The following is a 20,720-nucleotide window of genomic DNA, read 5'->3' on the forward strand; positions in this document are numbered from 1 at the left end:
GCTGCAGCAACCCTCTCCACAAACTGAAGAAAAGGTTCCTTCACCCCTTGCTGGATGGTAATATACCTTGGTTTAGGAGCTGCCATCTCCATTGTTTTAAGCAAGGCACTCATACCCAGCTGCTGGGCCTGTGCAAGAACCAGGGGGTCCCATCTTGCCTGCAAATCCGGGTTAGAGAATGGTCCATTGCCCAGAAAGGCATCAACACCCACAGCGTGATGTGGATCATGCTGAGGCAACTGCATACTGTCCAAAGCTACCCTTTCAACCATTTGTTTCCAGGTAGCTTGAAACACACCATACTGCACTGGTTGAAACAGAATCGTAGCAAGGTGAACAATATCATAAGGTGCAAGTACATCAGCATTTAAAACACGAATCACTTGCATCACCTTCAAAGAGTTAACACCACACTGATCTACTTTTGACTGAAGGTCCTGTACAACCCTCCATGCAAAAACCTGATGGCTATCTTGTTGTCCTGAATTAGGAGCAGCTTTGAGAACAGGAAAAGCCACAGGCCCACCAGAAGCAGCAGCAGCCATCTCCATCCTTTTAGGTGGACCTATTTTCTCTAACAAATTCCAGTCTCCCACTTCAGCTGCTTTCATTCTCATGTGCTCCCAAAATTGCAAAGGGTGCCAAGGAGTCACAGCCACCTGGCAGGGAGGCAGAGTCCAAGAAACAGCAGGGCTGGATCTGCTACGAGGTCTAACAGAAACAGATTCCTGCATCTTTTCAGATGTACTTATAACTAGCAGTTCATCGCCAGAACTATCACTAGACAGGGAAGAACACAATGTTAAAGATTGCATTTGTTCAACTAGTTCGGAGGGGAGGAGGGGGGCAGACGGCTCAACGGGGGCTGGAGCAGAGGCAGACGGCTAGAAGTGGGGCAGGGAAGGGGTGGATGGCTTAAGGGAATATGGAGAGGAGACAGGCGACTCGAAGGAGGGCAGAGGCGGGGCGGACGGCTCAAGGGAAAGCAGGGGGGAGCAGCCGATCCATGGGAGGGTGGGGGAGGAGCAGCTGACCGAGGAGAGGGGGAGGGGGAGCAAACGGCCCAGGGAGAGACAGAAGGGCTGATGTCCCAGCCTGTTTTTCACTTCGCTTCTTCTGTGACTTCATTTCTGCTAATTGCTGTGCAGGAGTAAGATACTTTGGTTTAACACTCAGTTCAGCTAACTGCTGAGCAGGCAAAGTATACACAGGTTTAACATAGTCTTTTGGAGATAAATACCGAGGAACGGTTTTAGCCTGCCATTTGATTCTCACGATAGCAAACCCTGGGGGGGCCTCCACAGCAGCTGCAGCAGCCTCCTCAGGGAGAGATACATGGACAGGCTCAGCCTCATCTTCCTCCTGTTCCTCTACTCCGATTTCTTGCTCTAATTCCTTTTCCTCCAATTCATCCCCTCTATCTTGTTCTACTTTCCATTCCTTCAATGCCTCATACAACAGTCTCCAGGTAGTATCCAAATCAACAATCATCTTATCCCCCTTAGATATCACTTCCCATAGTCTCTTCCCAACCTTTTTCCATACCCGGACACTGCAGGCAGTGTTGGCATCAGCTTCAAAGTCCTGTGACTGGCACCATATCAGTAAACTACGAAGACCATAATCAGAAGTTTGAACATTTTTTCTTTTCAGTAAAGTTTTCCACGTGGACAAAACAGTCATTTCCTCGTTTGATAAATTATTTCCCAATTTTTTTCCCAATCGCTTACCTCAAATCAGACGTCTGAATTAGGTCCGGACCTCCGCAGCGTCCTAGCTGCCTTCACTCATTTTTTAGGGTACCCTTCAAAATTTTTTTTTTCCTCTCTTTTTACAGTCCCGTTGCAATCATGGTGGATGGCCACCAGATGTTGTTATAGAGCACGACACGGTACAAAATACCACGACTCCATCAGAAAGGGTGCAAGAGAGCGATTTTATTACAGCAACGTTGCTTTTATACTTTTTCAAGACTCACACATCCAACATACACATTCAGTGCCCATTGGTCATAAGAGAGAAACAAAGTTCCCAGTAGGTGATTGGGGACCCTCGTCACTCCGTGAGCCAGCCAGAGTCCGTATCTCTTAACTTTCTCTCCTTCATCCTGTCTCCATGGTAATAACCTTGGTCTTCCTTCAGGAGAGATATGGGGCTTCTCCTTATCTTCAGGAGGCCTTTGCTAGCTCAAGAAGACAGCACATAATGTCTTTCCTACATTTGCACCGCACAATTTATGTTTAAATTTCATGCATATTCATTACATTCCTTGGGATAGGAGTGGTTATACAATTACTTCTCAGAAGTCATTAATATCATTAGCATATGTGACACACAAGCACAGTGTACTCTGGTAGTCGTAATGAGGAAAGCTCCGAGTCTTCCTTGGGGGCCATTCCAATGAAAGCTGGCAGTCTTCTTCACTTTGCACTTTTCACCTTTCTTTCTGAAGCACGCGCAGTCCTTCACTGGCTGGTTCAGTGTTTTTAGTTTCAACAGGTTTTTTTCCTCTTATCTTGACAAGGTGCATCCTGTTTCTCTTAACAAGGCTAAGGCGCATCATGCTTCTGAGGCTTGTGGTTAATATTTGCTGACTCTTAATAGCTAACTCATGCTTACATGTCCCCATTCATTTTCCCTGTGAGTTTGTAAAGCAAACACCTTTCCCAGCACTTCCACTGGCTTGGCCATCATTACCACATGGAGAAAGGTGGCTGAACTCATGCCACAGCATCCCCTGCAGCCTTGGGGAAATCATCGCACCTGCCCTGCCCAGCCAGGAGCCAACAGTGCCCCTGCTGGCTGGGACCTTAATTATACCAAAGGGGAAAGCACTTGACAGCTGACAGAAGGCTGTTATTGGGCTTCTGGTTTTGCTTGTTGCTGCTGCTGTTGTGGTTGTTTGTTTGCCTTGTTATACATATATCTATATTAGTAAAGAACTGTTATCCCTTTTCCCATATCTTTACTTCAAAGCCCTATAATTTCAAAGTTATAATAATTCGGAGGGAAGGGGGTCATATTTTCCATTCCAAAGGAGGTTTCCACCTTCCTTGGCAGGTACCTGGACTTCAAGCCAGGAGAGTTTCTTAGCCTGCTTTGTGGAAGGGCTGGTACATGGTGGATGGAAATATGATTTCAAGGTTTAGGTCCTCAAAACAAGATTATCACTTGCCACAAGCATATATTTGCTTTTTTGTGTCTAGTGCTCTAAGAGGCAGTCCGAAGTTTCCCTCATTTGCCTCATGACCCTTGCAAGGACAGAGACTAAGACCCTAAAGACCCTGACTGGAGTTCTGGCCTGGTTGAGGTGGATGCTCGCCAAGTGATTGTTTGCTGGTGTGCTTGCTGTGCCACCAGAGTCTTACACCTGCTTCACAATCCCCACTCATCACAATAGCCCATGAATTTCCCCACCTCTCAGCCAGATGCCACCCACTTTAGAGAAAGTCTAACTTTCTGAGGTAATTTTGGTGATCCCCGGCAGATAATCCCTCATCTGCCTCACGACCACCGTCAAGGATGGAGATTGAAGCCCCCTCCCATGGACTGAGACTGAGACCCTTAAAATTCTAACACAAGGGCGCTGGCCTGACTGAAGTGGGATGTCTGCCAAGTGTTGCCTGCAGATGTGTTCTCTGGACCAGGACTGGTTTCCCATAGAAACCAGTCCTGAAACAATGGGTCCTGAAGTGGACTGTCTGTACTTGTTCTCTATGGACTTATTCTCCATTGTCCTGTACCTGTTCCCCTCCTGGCAGAGGACTATAAAAGAGCCCTGAGTTAACCAAAGACTTTGAGATTCTCCCCGACGTGACAAGACAGATCTATTGGACCACAAGAATTTCATCTCTCTGTTGGTAGCTATATTCCCCCTCCTCTTTTTCTCCCTCTCTCTATCCTTTATCTCCTTTCTAATCCTTCTATTGCATTTGCTGTGGGCACTCAATAAAAGGTGCATTTGTTTTGATTAATACTGAAATCCCCTTCTGTGTTGTTTTTGCACTCTGAGATCAGTTAATGCACCATCATGACCCCTGCTTGTACTAGTGGATTGTGACAATAAATTGGCATCACGGACAGGATTCGGACAGATAGAGGAGTTTGCAGGGCTGTGTGTAGTCTGTAATAGGGGAAGGACATTTCATTCCAGCAAGGGGGGTGACTCGAATTTCCCGCAAACTGCACACGCCTAGGTGAAAAGCACCCCCATACTCAATTGAGCGCTGTCTTCAGATTTTCACAAAAGATCTCATAGTGCAAAAGGGGAAACTGTTTTTGTGTGATACTGAAATTCCCCTCTGTGTTGTTTTCTGCACTCTGAGATCAATTAACGAACCATCACGACCTACGCTTGTACTACCGGATCGTGACAAGTGCCATAATGTAAAGTAGTTAGTGATTATATTTTATTATAAAGAATGACAGAAAATGTGTGTTAGGTTCCTGAGATGGCACTGAGAAAATACATCAGCCATATATCTTGATCTTAGTTATAAAATTCAGGTTTTCTTTTTTCTGTCACCTCTTTTTCAGAACACTTCATTAAAAATCAGCAATCTGAGGGATTACCATAGGGTGAACTGGCAAAGGCAAAAGTGATTTATAGTGTCTCTTGTTGAGCAGTTTGGTCAAAGACCACAACATCTTGGCTCACTCACATCTGATTTCTTTTGCTTGAAATATGCTACCTAACCAAGAAGGTCTTCAAAAATCTCATCTACAGTTGTGAGCAGAACTGCTGTCCTGTAGGTGGGATGTGCAAAGTAAGCAGATTGTGCTCTTCAGAATTAAGCTTTTATTGATGACTGACTCCCACCAAAAAATGTGCGTGTAAAAGGAACTGGAGCAGAAAAGTGTCTAGTTTTTTCAGCTGTTTGCCTTCCCTCTGAGGAGCCTTCTTTTCCAACAGTAAATCTATCAAGATTAATTACTTTGCTACATGGAAGACTCTTTAAGCTTTAGTGGAAGCCAGAAGGACCATACTAATCTTGCTGCAATGCTGTTTTGTTCAGGCTCTTGCTACAGAAGAGGAAGGCACTAGTGCATGTTACTGGCCAGGAGGACCAAAAAAGATGCTGTTTGTTCATCCAGCAGAGTAAACAGTGGACAAGTCAGATAAATTATACCAAGGTCTATGTAAAAGACCTCTAAACAGGGTTTTCTTTATTTTTCTTGTACTTAAGCATTGTGGGGACTACTTCATAATTGTGTTGCATTTCTTACTGCTGTCCAAAAGTACATCTGTTCTGAGGTATTGTCCTTTAAGGAAACTTACTTTGGTACCTAGTGAGTTGTGAAATCGTGTCCAGCCAGGATAATTAGTAGTCTTGCCTCAATAGCATATACAGAAGATATCAACCCGAGGCCATGGGAAACGGGATACTGAGGGGGGGACACCTAGCCAGGTTATGGCAAGAAGAGTGAGGTCATGGGAATTAGTAGTATGCTAATAGAACTATCTTATATTTGGTCAGGTTTCTGGTTCTTGTTCTCAGCTGGTTTGGCACCTGTTACATATAATGTCATGTTCCAAGTTTGCCTTCGTGATTGGACCCTTGCCCTCAAAAGACCCCTATACCTGGTTGCGGGGCCACGCCCCCCATGTCTTTGGATCTTGCCCCCATAATCTGTGGTTTTCTATGTTTGTTATTTTGTTATTAAAGTCTTTATTTTCGGGCAAGACCATTGTTCCCGTCCCTTATTTGTCAGTTCCCCCGGCCAAGCTGAACAAGTGGTCGCAGCAAGCACAAGACTGTGATAGTGAATGGTTAGTGTGCTGTGCTGCTGCAAAGATATATTGTTAAAGGTTGTAAATACAGCAGAGATGTTCACGACCCCAGACAGTAGCCATCAAACTTGGTAGAGTCTGAAAAATAGTGGCTAGAGGAGAAATAGAGAATTTGACCAATATCTAGAAAGCTATGAAAGGTGGTATTTGCTCCCAAGTTGCAAAGATAGACCCTTTTATGGTCAACTGGTTCTCTGAAAGAGCTAATGTTATATTATTCACAAAAACAGCTTGCCTGTCTCCTACTTTGAACAAAATCAGTTTGTATGTCTGAATGGTTTCAGTGCAGAAAAGTAAGAGGTGTTAGTAAAGGGAATTTGAGAAAGGAAGAGTTGCCAAATATGCAGGAGAAAAGGGAAGGAAAATTGTGAATCAATGAAAAATAAAATGAGCAGAAACAGTCTTTCCTGCTGTCATGTGAAAAGGGGAGATTTCCCCAAACCACCAGCATTTTATTTGCCTGTCAACGCCTCAGGAAAGCCAAGACCCTTATGCCTGACCAGTCTGTCAACATCCTGTTAAGTGGATCCTTCACTGAGCAGTCCTGCTGGATCAGAGGGCAGCTGGACTGACTTGTTCAGGGTCACACGCCAACATAGAGACCCTTTCCAGGCCTCCACACCTTTATCTGAGTATGTTACCTGCTGCCGGTGACTGCCAGCGCCTTTGAAGGACTCACGCTAACATTTTATGGAATAATACTTTATTAATAAAATTGTGGCAGGTTAAGGTTTAAGGATTGCCAGTGACAGTATCTGACTGCAAAAATGTATTCAAAGCAATATACAGATAAGCTCTAATCCCTAACAAAAGCTGGCTCAAGATAATAATTTAGGGTGCATTGAGTACGGTTCTTACACAATACACAACCCTAATGGGGGAGAAGGCAGGTTCAGCCCATTGACTGATCCCAAAGGTTATGATGGAGTCTTTCCTGACTTTTCCCCATTCTTAACTTACTTTATACTATTTCTTTGTGCTTAGCTGGAGCTTGAGTGACTCTAGACTCATCGTGCTCAGTTGAGGGGTGATCATATCTTGGAGCTGCGTAACTTTGGGATGGAGGTGTGCATCAGTATTGCATCTAAGGAGAGTGATTTCATCATGACTGCTGGTTCAACAGCAGGACATCCTCTTTTATCTCTGTTGGTTGACGTCTGCTGTGTGGCTTATCAGCAAAAAGTATGTAGTTCGTTGAAAATGGCTGGATGCCAGGCACACACCAAAGCTGCTCTCTCACTCACCTCCACAGCTGGATGGAGGAGAGAAAATATAACAAAGGGTTCATGAGTTTCGACAAGGACCAGGAGAGATCATTCATCAAATGCCATCATAGTCAAAATTGGCTCTAATTAGAGATATGACTTGAATTTATTACTAACAAAATCAGAACAGGATAATGAAAAGTAAAATAAGCCCTTAAAAACACCTTCCCCCCACCCCTCCCTCCTTCCAACTCTACCTCTTACCCCAGCAGTGCAAGGAGACAGGGAATAGGAGTTATGGTCAGTTCATCACCCATGGCTTCTTTCACTGCTCAGGGAGAGGAGTCGTTTCCCTGCTGCACTGTGAGGTCCCTCCCACAGAAGACAGTTCTCTGTGAACTTCTCCAAAGTGAGTCCATTTCATGGGCAACAGATCTCTATGACCTGCAAGTCCATCCCACAGGCAACAGTCCTTCCCAGACTGCTGCAGCATGGGTCACTCTTCTATGGGGTGCAGATCTTCAAAGACAGGCTGCTCCAACATCGACTTCTCTCTCCACAGGCCTCCCACAGGGTCACAGCTTCCTTTCTGGCATCCACCTGCTCCAGCATGGGTCTCCTTCACAGGCTGCAGCTAGATCTGCATCCTCATGGATTTCCATGGGCTGTAGTGGGACAGCTGTTTCACCATGGTCTTCACCTCAGGCTGCAGAGGAATCCCAGCTCCAGTGCCTGGAGCACCTCCTCCCCCTTCTTCTCCAATGACCTTGGTGTCTGCATAGTTTTTCCTCTCATGTGTTCTCACCCTGCTCTTTTCTGGCTGCAATTACAGCTGTGCAATCACTTTTTATATTTCTCTCTTCTTAAATACGTTGTCCTGGAGGCATTGACACCATTTCTAATTGGCCCAGCCTTGGCCAGCAACATGTCTGTTTTTGGAGCTGTCAGGGATTGGCTCTGCCAGACACGAAGGAAGCTTCTAGCAGCTTCTCACAGAAGCAACCCCTGTAACCTTCCCTGCTACCAAAACCTGGCCATGCAAACCCAATACAAAGTACTACCAAGTTCCCTCCCTTACAAGGATTTCAACAGACCCTGGCCACGATTTCTCAACTCGCCTGCACCATCCATTTAGTCCTCCTTAGATTGTGTGTGGGAAGTCAGACATGCTGACCGCATTCCATCAAGTGAGTAGCAACTGCATTTCCCCCTATAATTTCCATACTGTTGTGTGGAAAATCATGCTATGAAAAGCCAGTACCCATAAAAGGAGATAGGGGAGTCCTGCAACTTTATTTGAATAAAGGGAGAGAGTCCACTGGTGCACACACCCACGGGGTTTTTTCTCTCTCTCTCTTGTTTTCCGAGGGCACAGCTTCCTTTTATCCTAAACTCCCAGCCGCATGTTGTCCTCTTCCTTTCCCCATTGGCTGAGGTACTACGAAGGTACAGCCTTCCCCAACTGCCTACAACATATTGCCCCCTTAAAAAAGGTCACTTTCCCCCAAAGTTCAGAAACTCACGCTTGTGCGAACTCATCTGTCTGTTTCAGGAGTCAGACTGTCTGGGTTCTGTAACAAACCTGCGGCTTGAAGTTGGTAGAGACATTAAGACCCATTTCAAAGACATTAGCATGTTGTTGTTGAGTTAGGGATGGCAGAATGAGTGACACATAGACTCTAGGTCTCTTCAGAAGGCATTAAGCAAGCTTTATTACAAACTCCCCATATTTATAAGCAGGATTGTTCACCCAGAACCTGAATGGTCCTTAAAACAACACCTTTCACACCATAGGTTGATTAGGAACAGCAACTTCTTGTACATCTCTTTCCATAAACATCATGTACTCACATTCCACGTGTTCACAAACAGCAGGTGCACAAACCGAGATAAGAATTGTTTTAATTCTTTCTCATAGCGTTCTCACAGCTTTCCCAGAACAATGTCTGGGAAAGCTATCTGTTTCACTCTCTGACCAACTTGTCGCATCCACACGTCTCTCTTTTTGTTTAAAGTAGAAGGCGGCCTTTGTAATCCTCTGCAGGGCCCCTTGCAGGAAGGAGAACAAACACAGCTCCAGAGGTTCCTTTAGCAATTTGCTGGTTATCAATCAGAACCTCAATCGGACACTGACTTGGAATGGTCAGGGAGACTCTCCAACACATACCATCGAATTCTTTACAATCAAGCCTTGTTGTTCCTTCTTATAAGAAATCCTTACTAATTCTAAGACAGTAACACACATTGTTAGCCTGCTCAAGGATCAGGCAGTCTAACTTGTCAACAACCCTTTTCCAGAAACAAAGAAAAAGATATAATGCTCATTCCCTACTCATAGAGGGATCATCTGATGGAGGATCAGCATCTTGATCATCATTCAAAGGTTGCCTGTTGGCCGCATTCTGTTTTTGGTGTCGCAAGTCAGGGCGAATACACCTTGTAGGTATTCACCGTAACCCAGTATTCTGTGGAAACACATGTATACTTGCGACCCAAAGTGATAAGTTCGTATGGGCCCTCCCACTTAGTAATGGTTAGGTCCCGTATCCAGACTTTCACTCGAGGCAGGTGCATCTCACCTGAAGACTGCAACAAGAAAAAGTGATTTAGAATTACAGGATTGTTTGAATTTTGTAGCCCTGTAAGATGATTAATTGTATATAAAGCTTTTTCCAGTTGGCTGTGCTGGGTTTCTCCAGGCATTCCCCTTTTTTGTTTGTCCAGAACACGCTTTAAAGTACCATGAGCGTGTTCAACAATGGCTCGACCAGTTGGAGCATGTGGAATACCAAGTTTATGTGAGACTCCCCATAAGCACAAAAACTGCCACATCTTCTGCGAGACGTAGGCGGGGCCTTGATCAGTTTTCACAGAAGAAGGTATACCCAAGACTGCAAAAGCCATCCTCCAATGGGCAATCACGTCGCGATCCTTTTCTCCAGTATGAGCAGATGCCCATATAGCAGAGGAGAAAATGTCAATAGACATGTGCACATACTTAAGTCGGCCAAATTCAGCAATATGAGTGACATCTGTTTGCCAAAGCTGCAAGGCATTTAGGCCTCTGGGGTTCACCCATGCTGGTAAAGGTGCAGCAAGCCCATGACAGTCAAGACAAGAACTGACGATGTCAAGAGCTTCAGTTGGTGTTAAGTGAAATTGTTTCTGCAGGGTATGTGCACTTTGATGGAAAAATCATGTGACGCCTTGGCTTGCACAATCTTGTCAGGCTGAGGTGCTACCCATGCAGGGTTAGCTAGCCTGTCAGCCCTGGCTTTGCCTTCTGTTATGAAACCTGGTAAATTGGTGTGACTCCAAATGTGCAAGATGTAATACGAATGAACTCGGGTCTGAATTGCACACCACAAAGTTTTCAATAACTGAAACAAAACTGCATTATTGATTTCTTTCAGAAGTGAACAATCCCAACATTTGGTTATGTCTCCAACATAAGCAGAATCAGTGACCAAGTTCAGAGGCACCTGAGAAAATTTCTGGAATGCCATGGCAACAGCCTTTAATTCAACCAATTGGGCCGAGCCTGAGTCATGGCCTTCCAGCACTTGCCACCAAGATTCATCCTTCCAAGTAACAATGGCTTTCCCTGTTTTTCCTGAGCCATCAGTGAAGATGGTGGGTCCTCGCACTGGCACATGACTATTTTTTGGCCACAAAGATAGATTGGTTGATTTTGCCAACTGCAATAACTTATGACTGGGCAGATGATAGGCAGTCTGTCCTGAAAAGTTTTGCAGCGCACTTTGCAAAGGAGCACTGTTAATGAAGCTCCATTCAAAGTTTTCCTGCTCTATTGGAAGAATAATTTTTGCGGGATCACCTGCCATTAATTGCAAACACCGTTGATGGTATTTGATTATCAAATGAGCGATCAGTTCTTCGTGGGTGCTGTCTTTTTTGGTTGATGGGGCAAGAAGACCCATTACAGAATGTGCAAAGGATCGAACCATTTTTCACTCCATTGGCCAGTGATACCTGTAGGATGCAAATCTGAATCGGTAATGAAAACAGTGATATCAATGGAAGGATTAACTCGATAAACCTGATGAGCAGAAATAGTTTGTTGGACTTCCTCCAGTGCTCGTTGTGCCTTTAGGTGTCAATTTCCGAGGTGAATTCAGATCAGGGTTCCCCTTTAAAATGCTAAACAGCGGGGACAATTGTGCCATGCTTAGCTCCAAATAAGGACGTAACCAACTGATGGTACCCAGCAATTTCTAGGCATCATTCAGAGTCTTCATAGAATCCATGAATTGCACCTCTTTTTTTCTTTTTCTTTTTTTTTTGTTGTTGTTATATTGTCACTTTATTATTAAAATCAATAAATGTTTTCATTATATATAGATAATGCTAGTAATATTTAGTAAAGAGTGATATTTATATATAGTTTTTAAGTAATAATTAGATTTTTGGAGGTATATATGGTGTTGTTTTATTTGTTTGTATTATTTATTATGTGTAACTTGGTTTTTGAATAAAGATAATTTTATGGATGGGTTTGTATTCGGGGTAGAATTTATTTAAATTGGGGTTTTTTGGTTTTTTTTCCTTAATAAATTTTTGATATGTATTATCGGGATTTTGGTTTTGTTTATTATATGTAGGGGTTCTAGATTGGGTAGGGTTTATTTGGTTGGTGGTTGGTAGAGTTTTGGTTGTTAATTAATTAGGCAGTTTTTGTTAGGTATTATTTTTGATTTGCTGGAGTACTTGTGTAATGACAACTGAAGAAAGCCATGAGACTAGCAGTCTGGATAAAGAAGATGTATAAGCAGTTAGAAAATAAAAGGCAGGATCCTGAAGAGACACGTGTCTTTTAGGTGATCACACAAAGAGATAATAAAACATATGCAAGCCAGCTGTGAATGCTATAACAATACCTTATAAATAATTCTTATCACAAAAATCAGTGAATTCACAGTATATAATCAGTATATCAGCAGCAAGTATTTGAAGGGGTTAAAACAACATTTTTCAAACATTCATGTCATATTAAGAACAGTCTTGAAAGACTTTTTTATTTAACTTTTTAAAGGTGGTTTTTATTATTGTGAGTATATAGAGTTTATTTTGGTGTATTTGGGGTAGTGTGATGCAATTAATTTGTTAGGTTTTTTCATATTTATATTTAGATTATTGTTTATTATATTAGAGGGGTTTTAGTTGTTTGGTTTGATTATAGTATATGTTTTATAGTTACGGATAATTTGTAAAATGTTGTTTATAGTTAGAATTATTTTTGGTTTTGTTTATTTATAGGTAGTATTTTTATTTTCATGATTTGAGGTATTGAATTTATTTCTTTAGGGTTAATTTTTTGTGTTGTTAATTTAAGTGTATTTTTGATATTTTTATTTTTGTAGTTTAATTTATTTGTTGATTGTTTTGGTGTCTTTTATTAGTTTTATTTTTGAGGATATGGGTATTTATATGGCGAATTCTTATTTTCGGTTTATTTTTATGATGTGATAGGAATTGTTAGTGAAAAGTGTGTATTGTGTTTCTTTAGTTGGTAGCTGATTGTATGGTGGAGTTTCTTTAGTATGTGTTATTTGTTTTTGTTTTTCTTTGTTAGTGAGATTAAAGATTTTATATTTTGGTTAGTTTGTAATTATTGTTTTTTCTTAGAATCTGGAACAACCACCCAATTCTTCCCTGTGTTCCCCCCCCACCCCCTTCCCCACCTATGGCGTTGATAATTCCATTCTCGGGCATCCTCATCTTCTATAGCAAGTCCCAATTCCCCATTTCCAGAGCTCTCCATTTGACAGATTCCCAAAAACGTCCCGGGCGCTTTGGTCGCACGGTCACCTGACACGGCGGCAGAGTCCACAGGTGTCTCTGGGGCGATTTCGGAGCACGTCGGTGCCGGCGCTCAACTGCCAGGCCACTCTTCCGCTGCGGGACACGCTGTCGATCTTCTTCCGTGTCACTGTCCGCCTCCCGTGGCAACGGCACACGGGACAGCCTGAAGGAGGCGGGGGACGGCGGGCCAGCTGGAACCCCGAGACGAAGTGGGATAGCCATGGCGGGCACTGCGGGTGGCGGCGACGAAACGGCAGAAGGCACGGTGCCCGCAGTTCTGCATGCGGCAGAGGGAGAGGTGGTGCAGCCGCCTGCGCTGATCTCGCAGATGGGAACGGAGGGATTGAAGGGACAGCGGCTCCGGCCGCGTCACCTGTCTGCGGTGGGGGCCCTCCCTCCGCCTCCTGCGATGCAGAGGAAGGAGGGGCCGAAGGAGGGAACGAAGGTGTCTGCCACAAAGGCTCCGCCGCATCCGCTTGAGACGCAGAGAGAAGGGAGCGGGGGGCGCGAACGGAGAACGCTCGGCGATTTCCGGCTGGGGCTCTCACGGGGAGAGGAACACCCCAGGAGAACGCAATCTCGGGGCGAGGGATAGATTTTACGAGCAATGTTGGTGTCTTTCAGGCGTCCAGGCGAAGCCGAGGGAGCCCCCTCAGTCCCGCCTCCCTCCGGTATGTCAGTGTCCATAGAAGGATCGTCCTTGCCCTCTGACTCCCCCATATCCGTATCGGCCTCCCCCGGGGTCCAGTACTGTTCTGATACAGCAATTCTCATGCGCTGTAATGCGTCCTTCCACACATAAAGGACAATTTATTCCTCTGTAGAGGTTTGATTCCCCATCTTGAAGGGAACCTCTTCCCAGCAGCCTGTCTAAGCAGTGGTTTGATCCGAAACATAAACTCTCGCGTGCTGGGGACCCGTCCTAAGTAGCGTCTAGGCTGGTTCCACTACCCGTGGTAACAAAAGACCAGGCCCCTCTGGGAGGGCGCGGAGAAAATCACCGTACCTCTCGTTTCGGAGGACGGAGGGCAATTCCAAGTCTTCAGTCTTGGCTGCAATGACGTCGGAGATAACCGGACTCTTGTTCGTTAGTCTCGGCTGCACAGAACGGCGGGGTCCACCAGATGTCGCTCTTGTATTAAGGACCGATGAATGAAGCGACACAGACTCCTAGGTTCTCAGAAGGCATAATGCGAAGTTTATTAGACTTACATTCTTTTATAGACAATTCCGACAAAGCTGAACTTGACTGGTCCTTAATCAACACTCCTCATACCATTGGCTAATTAGGAACAACACCCTTCTCATAAACATCTTTACAAGTAAACAATGCATTCAAAACACCAGCTACAAAGATTAAGGGTTGTTTTAATTCTTTCTCTGAACTTTCTCAAAACTTCACAGAGCAATGCCTGGGAAAGTTTATATGACTTTCTTTTACCAGACTGTCAGCATCCCCATCCCTCTGCTTTTGCTGTGGTCTTGTCTTGACCCTGACCAAAACATGTGTCAAACAATTTTGTGGCCTGCAGCATTTAGATCAATCTCATTGATTTTAATAGAGCTGTTGTGTTTTATTATGTTCCAACTTGTCCTGGGGTGACTTTATGATGCTGAACTGTATCCCCATTCATCTGTTTAGCCCAGAAATAAGTTTTGCACCTTTAAAACTAGACCTGAAAGTGAAGAGGGGGAGAAGGAGAAGAGGTAGAATGTCTGAGGCGGTTGTATTCAAAAACATTAGAGATAAGAGCTTTCCTTCTCACAGACGGTGTTGTCTGCAGTACAGACATGCTGGAGAGAACTCTCCTTTGCTTTTAGTTAGCTTCTTTTTTTTTTGCTAGCCGATGCAGAGAAGTTTGCTGGACTGTGGTTTTTCTTTTTCTTGGAACTGTTCAAGCCTGCTCTGGACTGAAAACCCAGAAAAAGCATTGGGAGCTCACATCTGTGGCCCACCAGGGCCTGGAACACTGCATTTTCCAGTGCAAGAAGGACTGATAAGAGACTGAGGGAGATGACCTATACCCCACGAAAATGACTTTCTGAATTTGCCATCACTTCAGAACAGCAAGAGGTTTTATTGTTTAATATTGTTCATTTTTTAAATGCTTGTGAATACTTTGCTTGTTAAATAAACAGTTTTTTCCACTTTTCTCCAAGGAAATATTTTCCCAAACCAGTTGGGGGAGGGGCCGCTTGAATTTGCTTTCTAGAGGGAGCCCATTTTGAGGTTTCCTCCCAAATTTGCCCTAAACCAGGACAAATACATTTTTTGGCGCCCAGCACGTGGCTTGAGAAAGTGGAAAAAACCTGTACTGATTGCATTTTGCTTGTACTTACTCTGTATTGGGATAAAGCAGTCAGTAGCCATGTTGCATGAATTCATAATGTCTCTCTTGGTGGAGGCCTTCGTGTGTCTCTGGTCCCTAGGCTTTTCTGAGGTTTTAATACCTTTCTAGTCCCTAGGCTTATTTTCTTATATGAAATAGACAGTGTTGTCCCTAACACATAGTTTTTACAGTAAAGGGGCACGGATTAGAATAGCTATTGTGCTGGGCTTGGTGATAATGATTTATAGGGAGTTTACAAAGGTACTGGGGTTTGTTCAAGATATGAATAGTTTATGGTTTCTTTGTCCTAACCTGCGTCCTAGTTCCAGTGGCATATTTTGGGGGTTCATTAGTAATTGCACCCAGTTTGTTAGAGGGGGAGCAGGGGATGAGGCTTTTCAGCCTTTGCTTTCCTTCTTCTTTTTTGAATCTAAGTCACTTTTTGAGAATGTTCCATTTCCCCTGAATATTAAAGAGACCACCTTCCTGGTATTTAATCTGGTAAGCTTCCTCTATGTGGTTTGCAGCTTCTCTAGAATGAGAGCTGAGATGTTCAGAGGAGCTGATGAGACCCCTGACCCAGAAGTAGACCCAGGCATGGAAAATTCTGAGTGGTGTGGAGAATGGGAGGATATGGTCCAAACCCTGAAGGAATTTTCTGACCCTGTAGACTGGGACTTTCCACGTGAACAAGTACAGAACCCAGCTGAGGTGGGGAAATACCTGAAAAAGAAGTGCCATGATAACTGGAAGGAGAAAAAGATCATTGCAATAAGCTGGGCCCTGGCATATGCTTATCACACATGGCTAGATACTGTAGGGCAGCAGATAGAGGCAGGGGGCAGGGAGATAAATGAGCAGCTACCCCAGTCATTCAGGCTGCAGCCAACACCCCAGTTACTCAGGTTGTAGCTAAACCAGACAGTGAGCCTAAGCCAGCAGCTAAGCCAGAGAGTGAGCCTAAGCCAGCAGCTAAGCCAAAGAGTGAGCCTAAGCCACTGGCAATCACTACCCCGGGGAAGAAGCACAAAACCAAAACTGATCAACCAGTGGATGATGATGATCTGGGGGAAGGATCCTCAAAGCCAGCTCCTGACACAAAATTAGAAGTCAAAGCAACTGACTCAAAATCAGAAGCCACTATTGAGTCCTTTTCCCTAAAGGACCTTCGTGGCCTAAGAAAGAATTGCACTCAATGACCTGATGAATCTACAACTAGTTGGTTAGTCTGTCTTTGGGATGCTGCTGGTGAGGCTACAATTCTGGATGGTACTGATGTGAGGCATTTGGGATCCCTGACACGTGATCCGGTTATGGACCAAGGAATGATGGGGAGGGGTAACCTTCACAGTCTCTGGGCACGGATCTTGGGAAGTGTGGCACAAAGATATCTGTGTGCAGACGATCTCTATATGCAGCAAACCCAGTGGAAGACCATAGAACAAGGTATTCAATGCTTGACAGAAATGGCAGTGGCAGAGATTGTCTTCTCAGATGACCTAGACACTAAATCCAGACTTGGTACCATGCGCATCCATGATGTGGCGAAAACTTGTAGGACATGGGCCACAAGAATACGCTTCTGCTTTAGCAAAAAGGAAGTGGGATGGCAGGGAAGAGACCATGCTTGATATGGCAAAGAAGCCCCGAGAATAAGCAGATGCTCTGCATGGCCCAACACATGCAAGAATTGCTGCTGTGGAAACATGTCTGTAGAAATTAGAAGATAAGATGGAGAAGAATGGCAAGAAACTCAGAGAGATTAAAAAGGGCCTTCTCCAAATCTTGGCAGTACAGATCAGAGGTTGTGGTACCAAACATAGACGTTCCCCAGATAGGGAGAGAAGGTACATTCAACAATGTGAGCTGTGGTTCTTCCTGCGTGATTGTGGAGAAAACATGAGGAGATGGGATGGAAAATCTACTGCTGCTCTGGCACAACAGGTGCTTGAATTGAAGGACAGCAAGACTCAGAGAGGAAGTTCCACCAAAAAGGAAGCAGCTCCAGTAGCCCGTAGCTGAACTGTCAGGTATGATGATGATGACAAGTCCGATCCCCTTGAAGGAAGCTCTAAGACATACCCAGGGAGAGAAGGATAACCAGGCTTAGAGAGGCCCTGCCTCTAGCCAGGTAGAGGCTAGGGAGAACCATGTCTTTTGGACTGTGTGGATTCATTGGCCTGGCACATCCGAACCACAAAAATATGAGGCCTTGGTTGACACTGCTGCGCAGTACACAATAATCCCATCAAGACATGTGGGGGCAGAATCTGTTTCTATTGCTGGCATGACAGGGTGATCCCAGAATTTCACTTTGGTGGAAGCTGATGTCAGCCTGACTGGAAATGAGTGGAAGAAACACCCTGTTGTGACTGGCCCAGAGGCCCCATGCATTTTGGGCATAGACTTCCTCTGAAGTGGGTATTTCAAAGACCCAAAGGGACTCAGGTGGGCATTCGGGTTAACGGCTGTAGACACAGAAGATGTTAAGCATTTGAACACCTTGCCTGGACTATCAGAAAGCCCATCTGCAATAGGACTCCTTAAGGTGGAAGAGCAATAAGTATCAATTGCCACTTCCACAGTGCATTGCCGACAGTACAGAACAACTTGAGATGCTGTGACTCCCATCCACAAGATGATCCGTGAGCTGGAGAGACAAGGGGTGGTCAGCAAAACTCACTCACCCTTCAACAGTCCCATTTGGCCTGTGCGCAAATCTGAAGGAGAATGGAGATTGACTGTAGACTGTCATTCGTGCTTTGAATGAAGTGACTCCACCACTGAGCGCTGCTGTGCCAGACATGTTGGAGCTCCAGTATGAGCTGGAGTCCAAGGCAGCGAAGCGGTATGCCACTACTGACATTGCCAATGCATTTTTCTCCATTCCTCTGGCAGCAGAATGCAGGCCTCCATTTGTCTTCATGTGGAGGGTGATGCCTTAAGTTTTAGCTTTCATATTTTTCAGATTCTGTACTGCCTTAGTGTGTAACTCTGAACTTCAAATTAAGTGTTAGTAAGTTCTCACCACAGTATAGTTAGACAAAACTATCCTTTTCCAGCTTGAGAATCAAGGACAACCGTTGCAGCCTTCAGGCCCAAAAAGCATAAAAAACGGTGAATTGAAGAAAGCAACCAGGAGGATGGAACTTCATAACCTGAAGATGTAATTGGACAATTAACCCCAATATGTTAATGGACCAAAACTTATAAAAGTGTGAAAACTCGTGACCACCGTCCATCTTGCATCCATCTTGGGTCCATCTTGGGAAGAGCCCTGGCCAGGATCTTGTACTGCCCAGGGTGTATCCTTGTAAGGCCTTTTAATAAATACCTACTTTATTCTTTTAACTCTGTCTAGCCTCTGTTCTAGGTAAGCCTTACAAGGCATCAGGGGAGTGCAGAACACCTGGAACCAATTTCCCCAGGGCATGGAAGCACAGTCCTACCCTCTGCCATGGAGTGATCCAGACTGCACTAGAAAAGGGTGAGGCTCCAGAACATCTGCAGTACATTGATGACATCATTGTGTGGGGGAACACAGCAGCAGAAGTGTTTGAGAAAGGAGAGAAAAACATACAGATTATCCTGTGCTTGTTTTCTGCTCCCTTTTTCTACCTCTGTCGAGGTCGGGATTGAAGGCACTTGAGATGATAGTTTGCGTTCAGACTCAGGTGTTTATTGTTTCTTATCAATGTTACAGTCTCACAGCAGTGAGTTCTGCAGTCTTTCATTAGTAAGGCACAAAATGGCTAACTAACTCTTGTTACAAGGTCTTTTAAGGCTAAACTATCCAATTAAGAAATGACACCTAAATTATTTTCCCTTTTAACCCACTAACTGATCCCTTGAAGTCTGCAATGCAGACTTTTCTGTCCAGTTACAAAATACCACCCAAATCCATGAAGAAGAAGGAAGAAGAATGTAAAGAACAACCTTTCTCTGCCTCAAAACCTCCATCTTGCTTCATATTTATTTCTATATTCTAAAACCCCAAACTCTAAGTTTTCCATCCCATGATATTATACAATTCTAACCAACTACACACCTGTAATCCCAGTGTTATCAATCAATTTTGGAAGCTTGTTCCATGGCATCAGGTCAAATGCAGTGCTCTCCTAGGGGTCAGTGCCTGTCAGCACAGAAAGTTTAAAATTCTCAGCATCCAGGGTTCCAACACTCCTAGAAGCCAGCTTCACCATCAAGAAGAGCAAAGTTAAGGGACCTGGTAGAGATACAGTTCCTGGGAGTAAAGTGGCAAGATGGATGGCGTCAGATTCCCATCAATGTCATCAATAAGATCACAGCTATGTCTCCACCAACCAATAAGAAGGAAACACAAGCTTTCTTAAGTGCCATAGGCTTTTGGAGAATGCATATTCCAGAATACAGTCAGATCGTGAGCCTTCTTTACCTGGTTACCTGCAAGAAGAATGATTTCCACTGGGGCCCTGAGGTAGCAACAAGCCTTTGCCCAGATCAAGAAGGAGATTGCTCATGCAGTAGCCCTTAGCCCAGTCAGGACAGGACCAGATGTGAAGAACGTGCTCTACTCCACAGCTGGGAGCCATGGTCTGTCCTGGAGCTTTTGGCAAAAGGTGCCTGGGGAGACTTGAGGCCAACCACTAGGATTTTGGAGTTGAAGCTACAGAGGGTCTGAAGCCAATTACACTCCAACAGGGAAGGAAATTTTAGCAGCCTATGAAGGAGTCCAAGCCGCCTCAGAGGTAATAGGCACTGAAGCACAACTCCTCCTGGCACCCCGACTACCGGTGCTGGGGTGGGTGTTCAAAGCAAAGGTTCCCTCCACCCACCATGCCACCAATGCCACATGGAGCAAGTGGATTGCTCTCATCACACAGCGTGCCCGTATTGGAAAATAATTGCAAATTGTATGAAAGTGAAAACTTTGGTCTCACTGACGAAGAGGAGCAAAAACAAGGGACACATGTTGAAGAAGCTCCACCATACAACCAACTGCCAGCAGAAAAAACATGCTACGCTCTTTTTACTGATGCTTCTTGTCGCATCATAGGGATGAAACCAAAGCAGAAAGCAGCTGTATGGAGCCCAACATGACAGGTCGCAGAAGCCACTGAAGGAGAAGGTGGATCAAGCCAATTTGCTGAACTCAAAGCTGTTCAATTAGCCCTGGGCATTGCTGAAAGTGAAAAGTGGCCAAAGCTCTACCTCTACACTGATTCATGGATGGTAGCCAATGCTCTGTGGGGATGGCTGGAGAAGTGGAAAAAGGCTAATTGGCAGCATAGAGGAAAACCAATTTGGGCTGCTGAAGAGTGGAAAAACATCGCTACCAGGAGAGAGAAACTATCTGTGAAAGTCCGCCATGTAGATGCCTGTGTCCCCAAGAGTAGAGCTAATGAGAAGCACCAAAATAACAAGGAGGTAGACCAGGCTGCAAAGACAGAGGTTTTGAAGATAGACTTAGACTGGCAACACAAGGGAGAGGTGTTCCTAGCTCGATGGGTGTCAGAGCACAGCTGGTCTGTGGCTGGGCAATTAATTCGGCCATAAATAAGAAACCCAGTTCAGCTAGCCTGGTTCGATAAA

Source organism: Haemorhous mexicanus, chromosome W (genome assembly GCF_027477595.1).
Source record: "Haemorhous mexicanus isolate bHaeMex1 chromosome W, bHaeMex1.pri, whole genome shotgun sequence".
NCBI lineage: Eukaryota > Metazoa > Chordata > Aves > Passeriformes > Fringillidae > Haemorhous > Haemorhous mexicanus.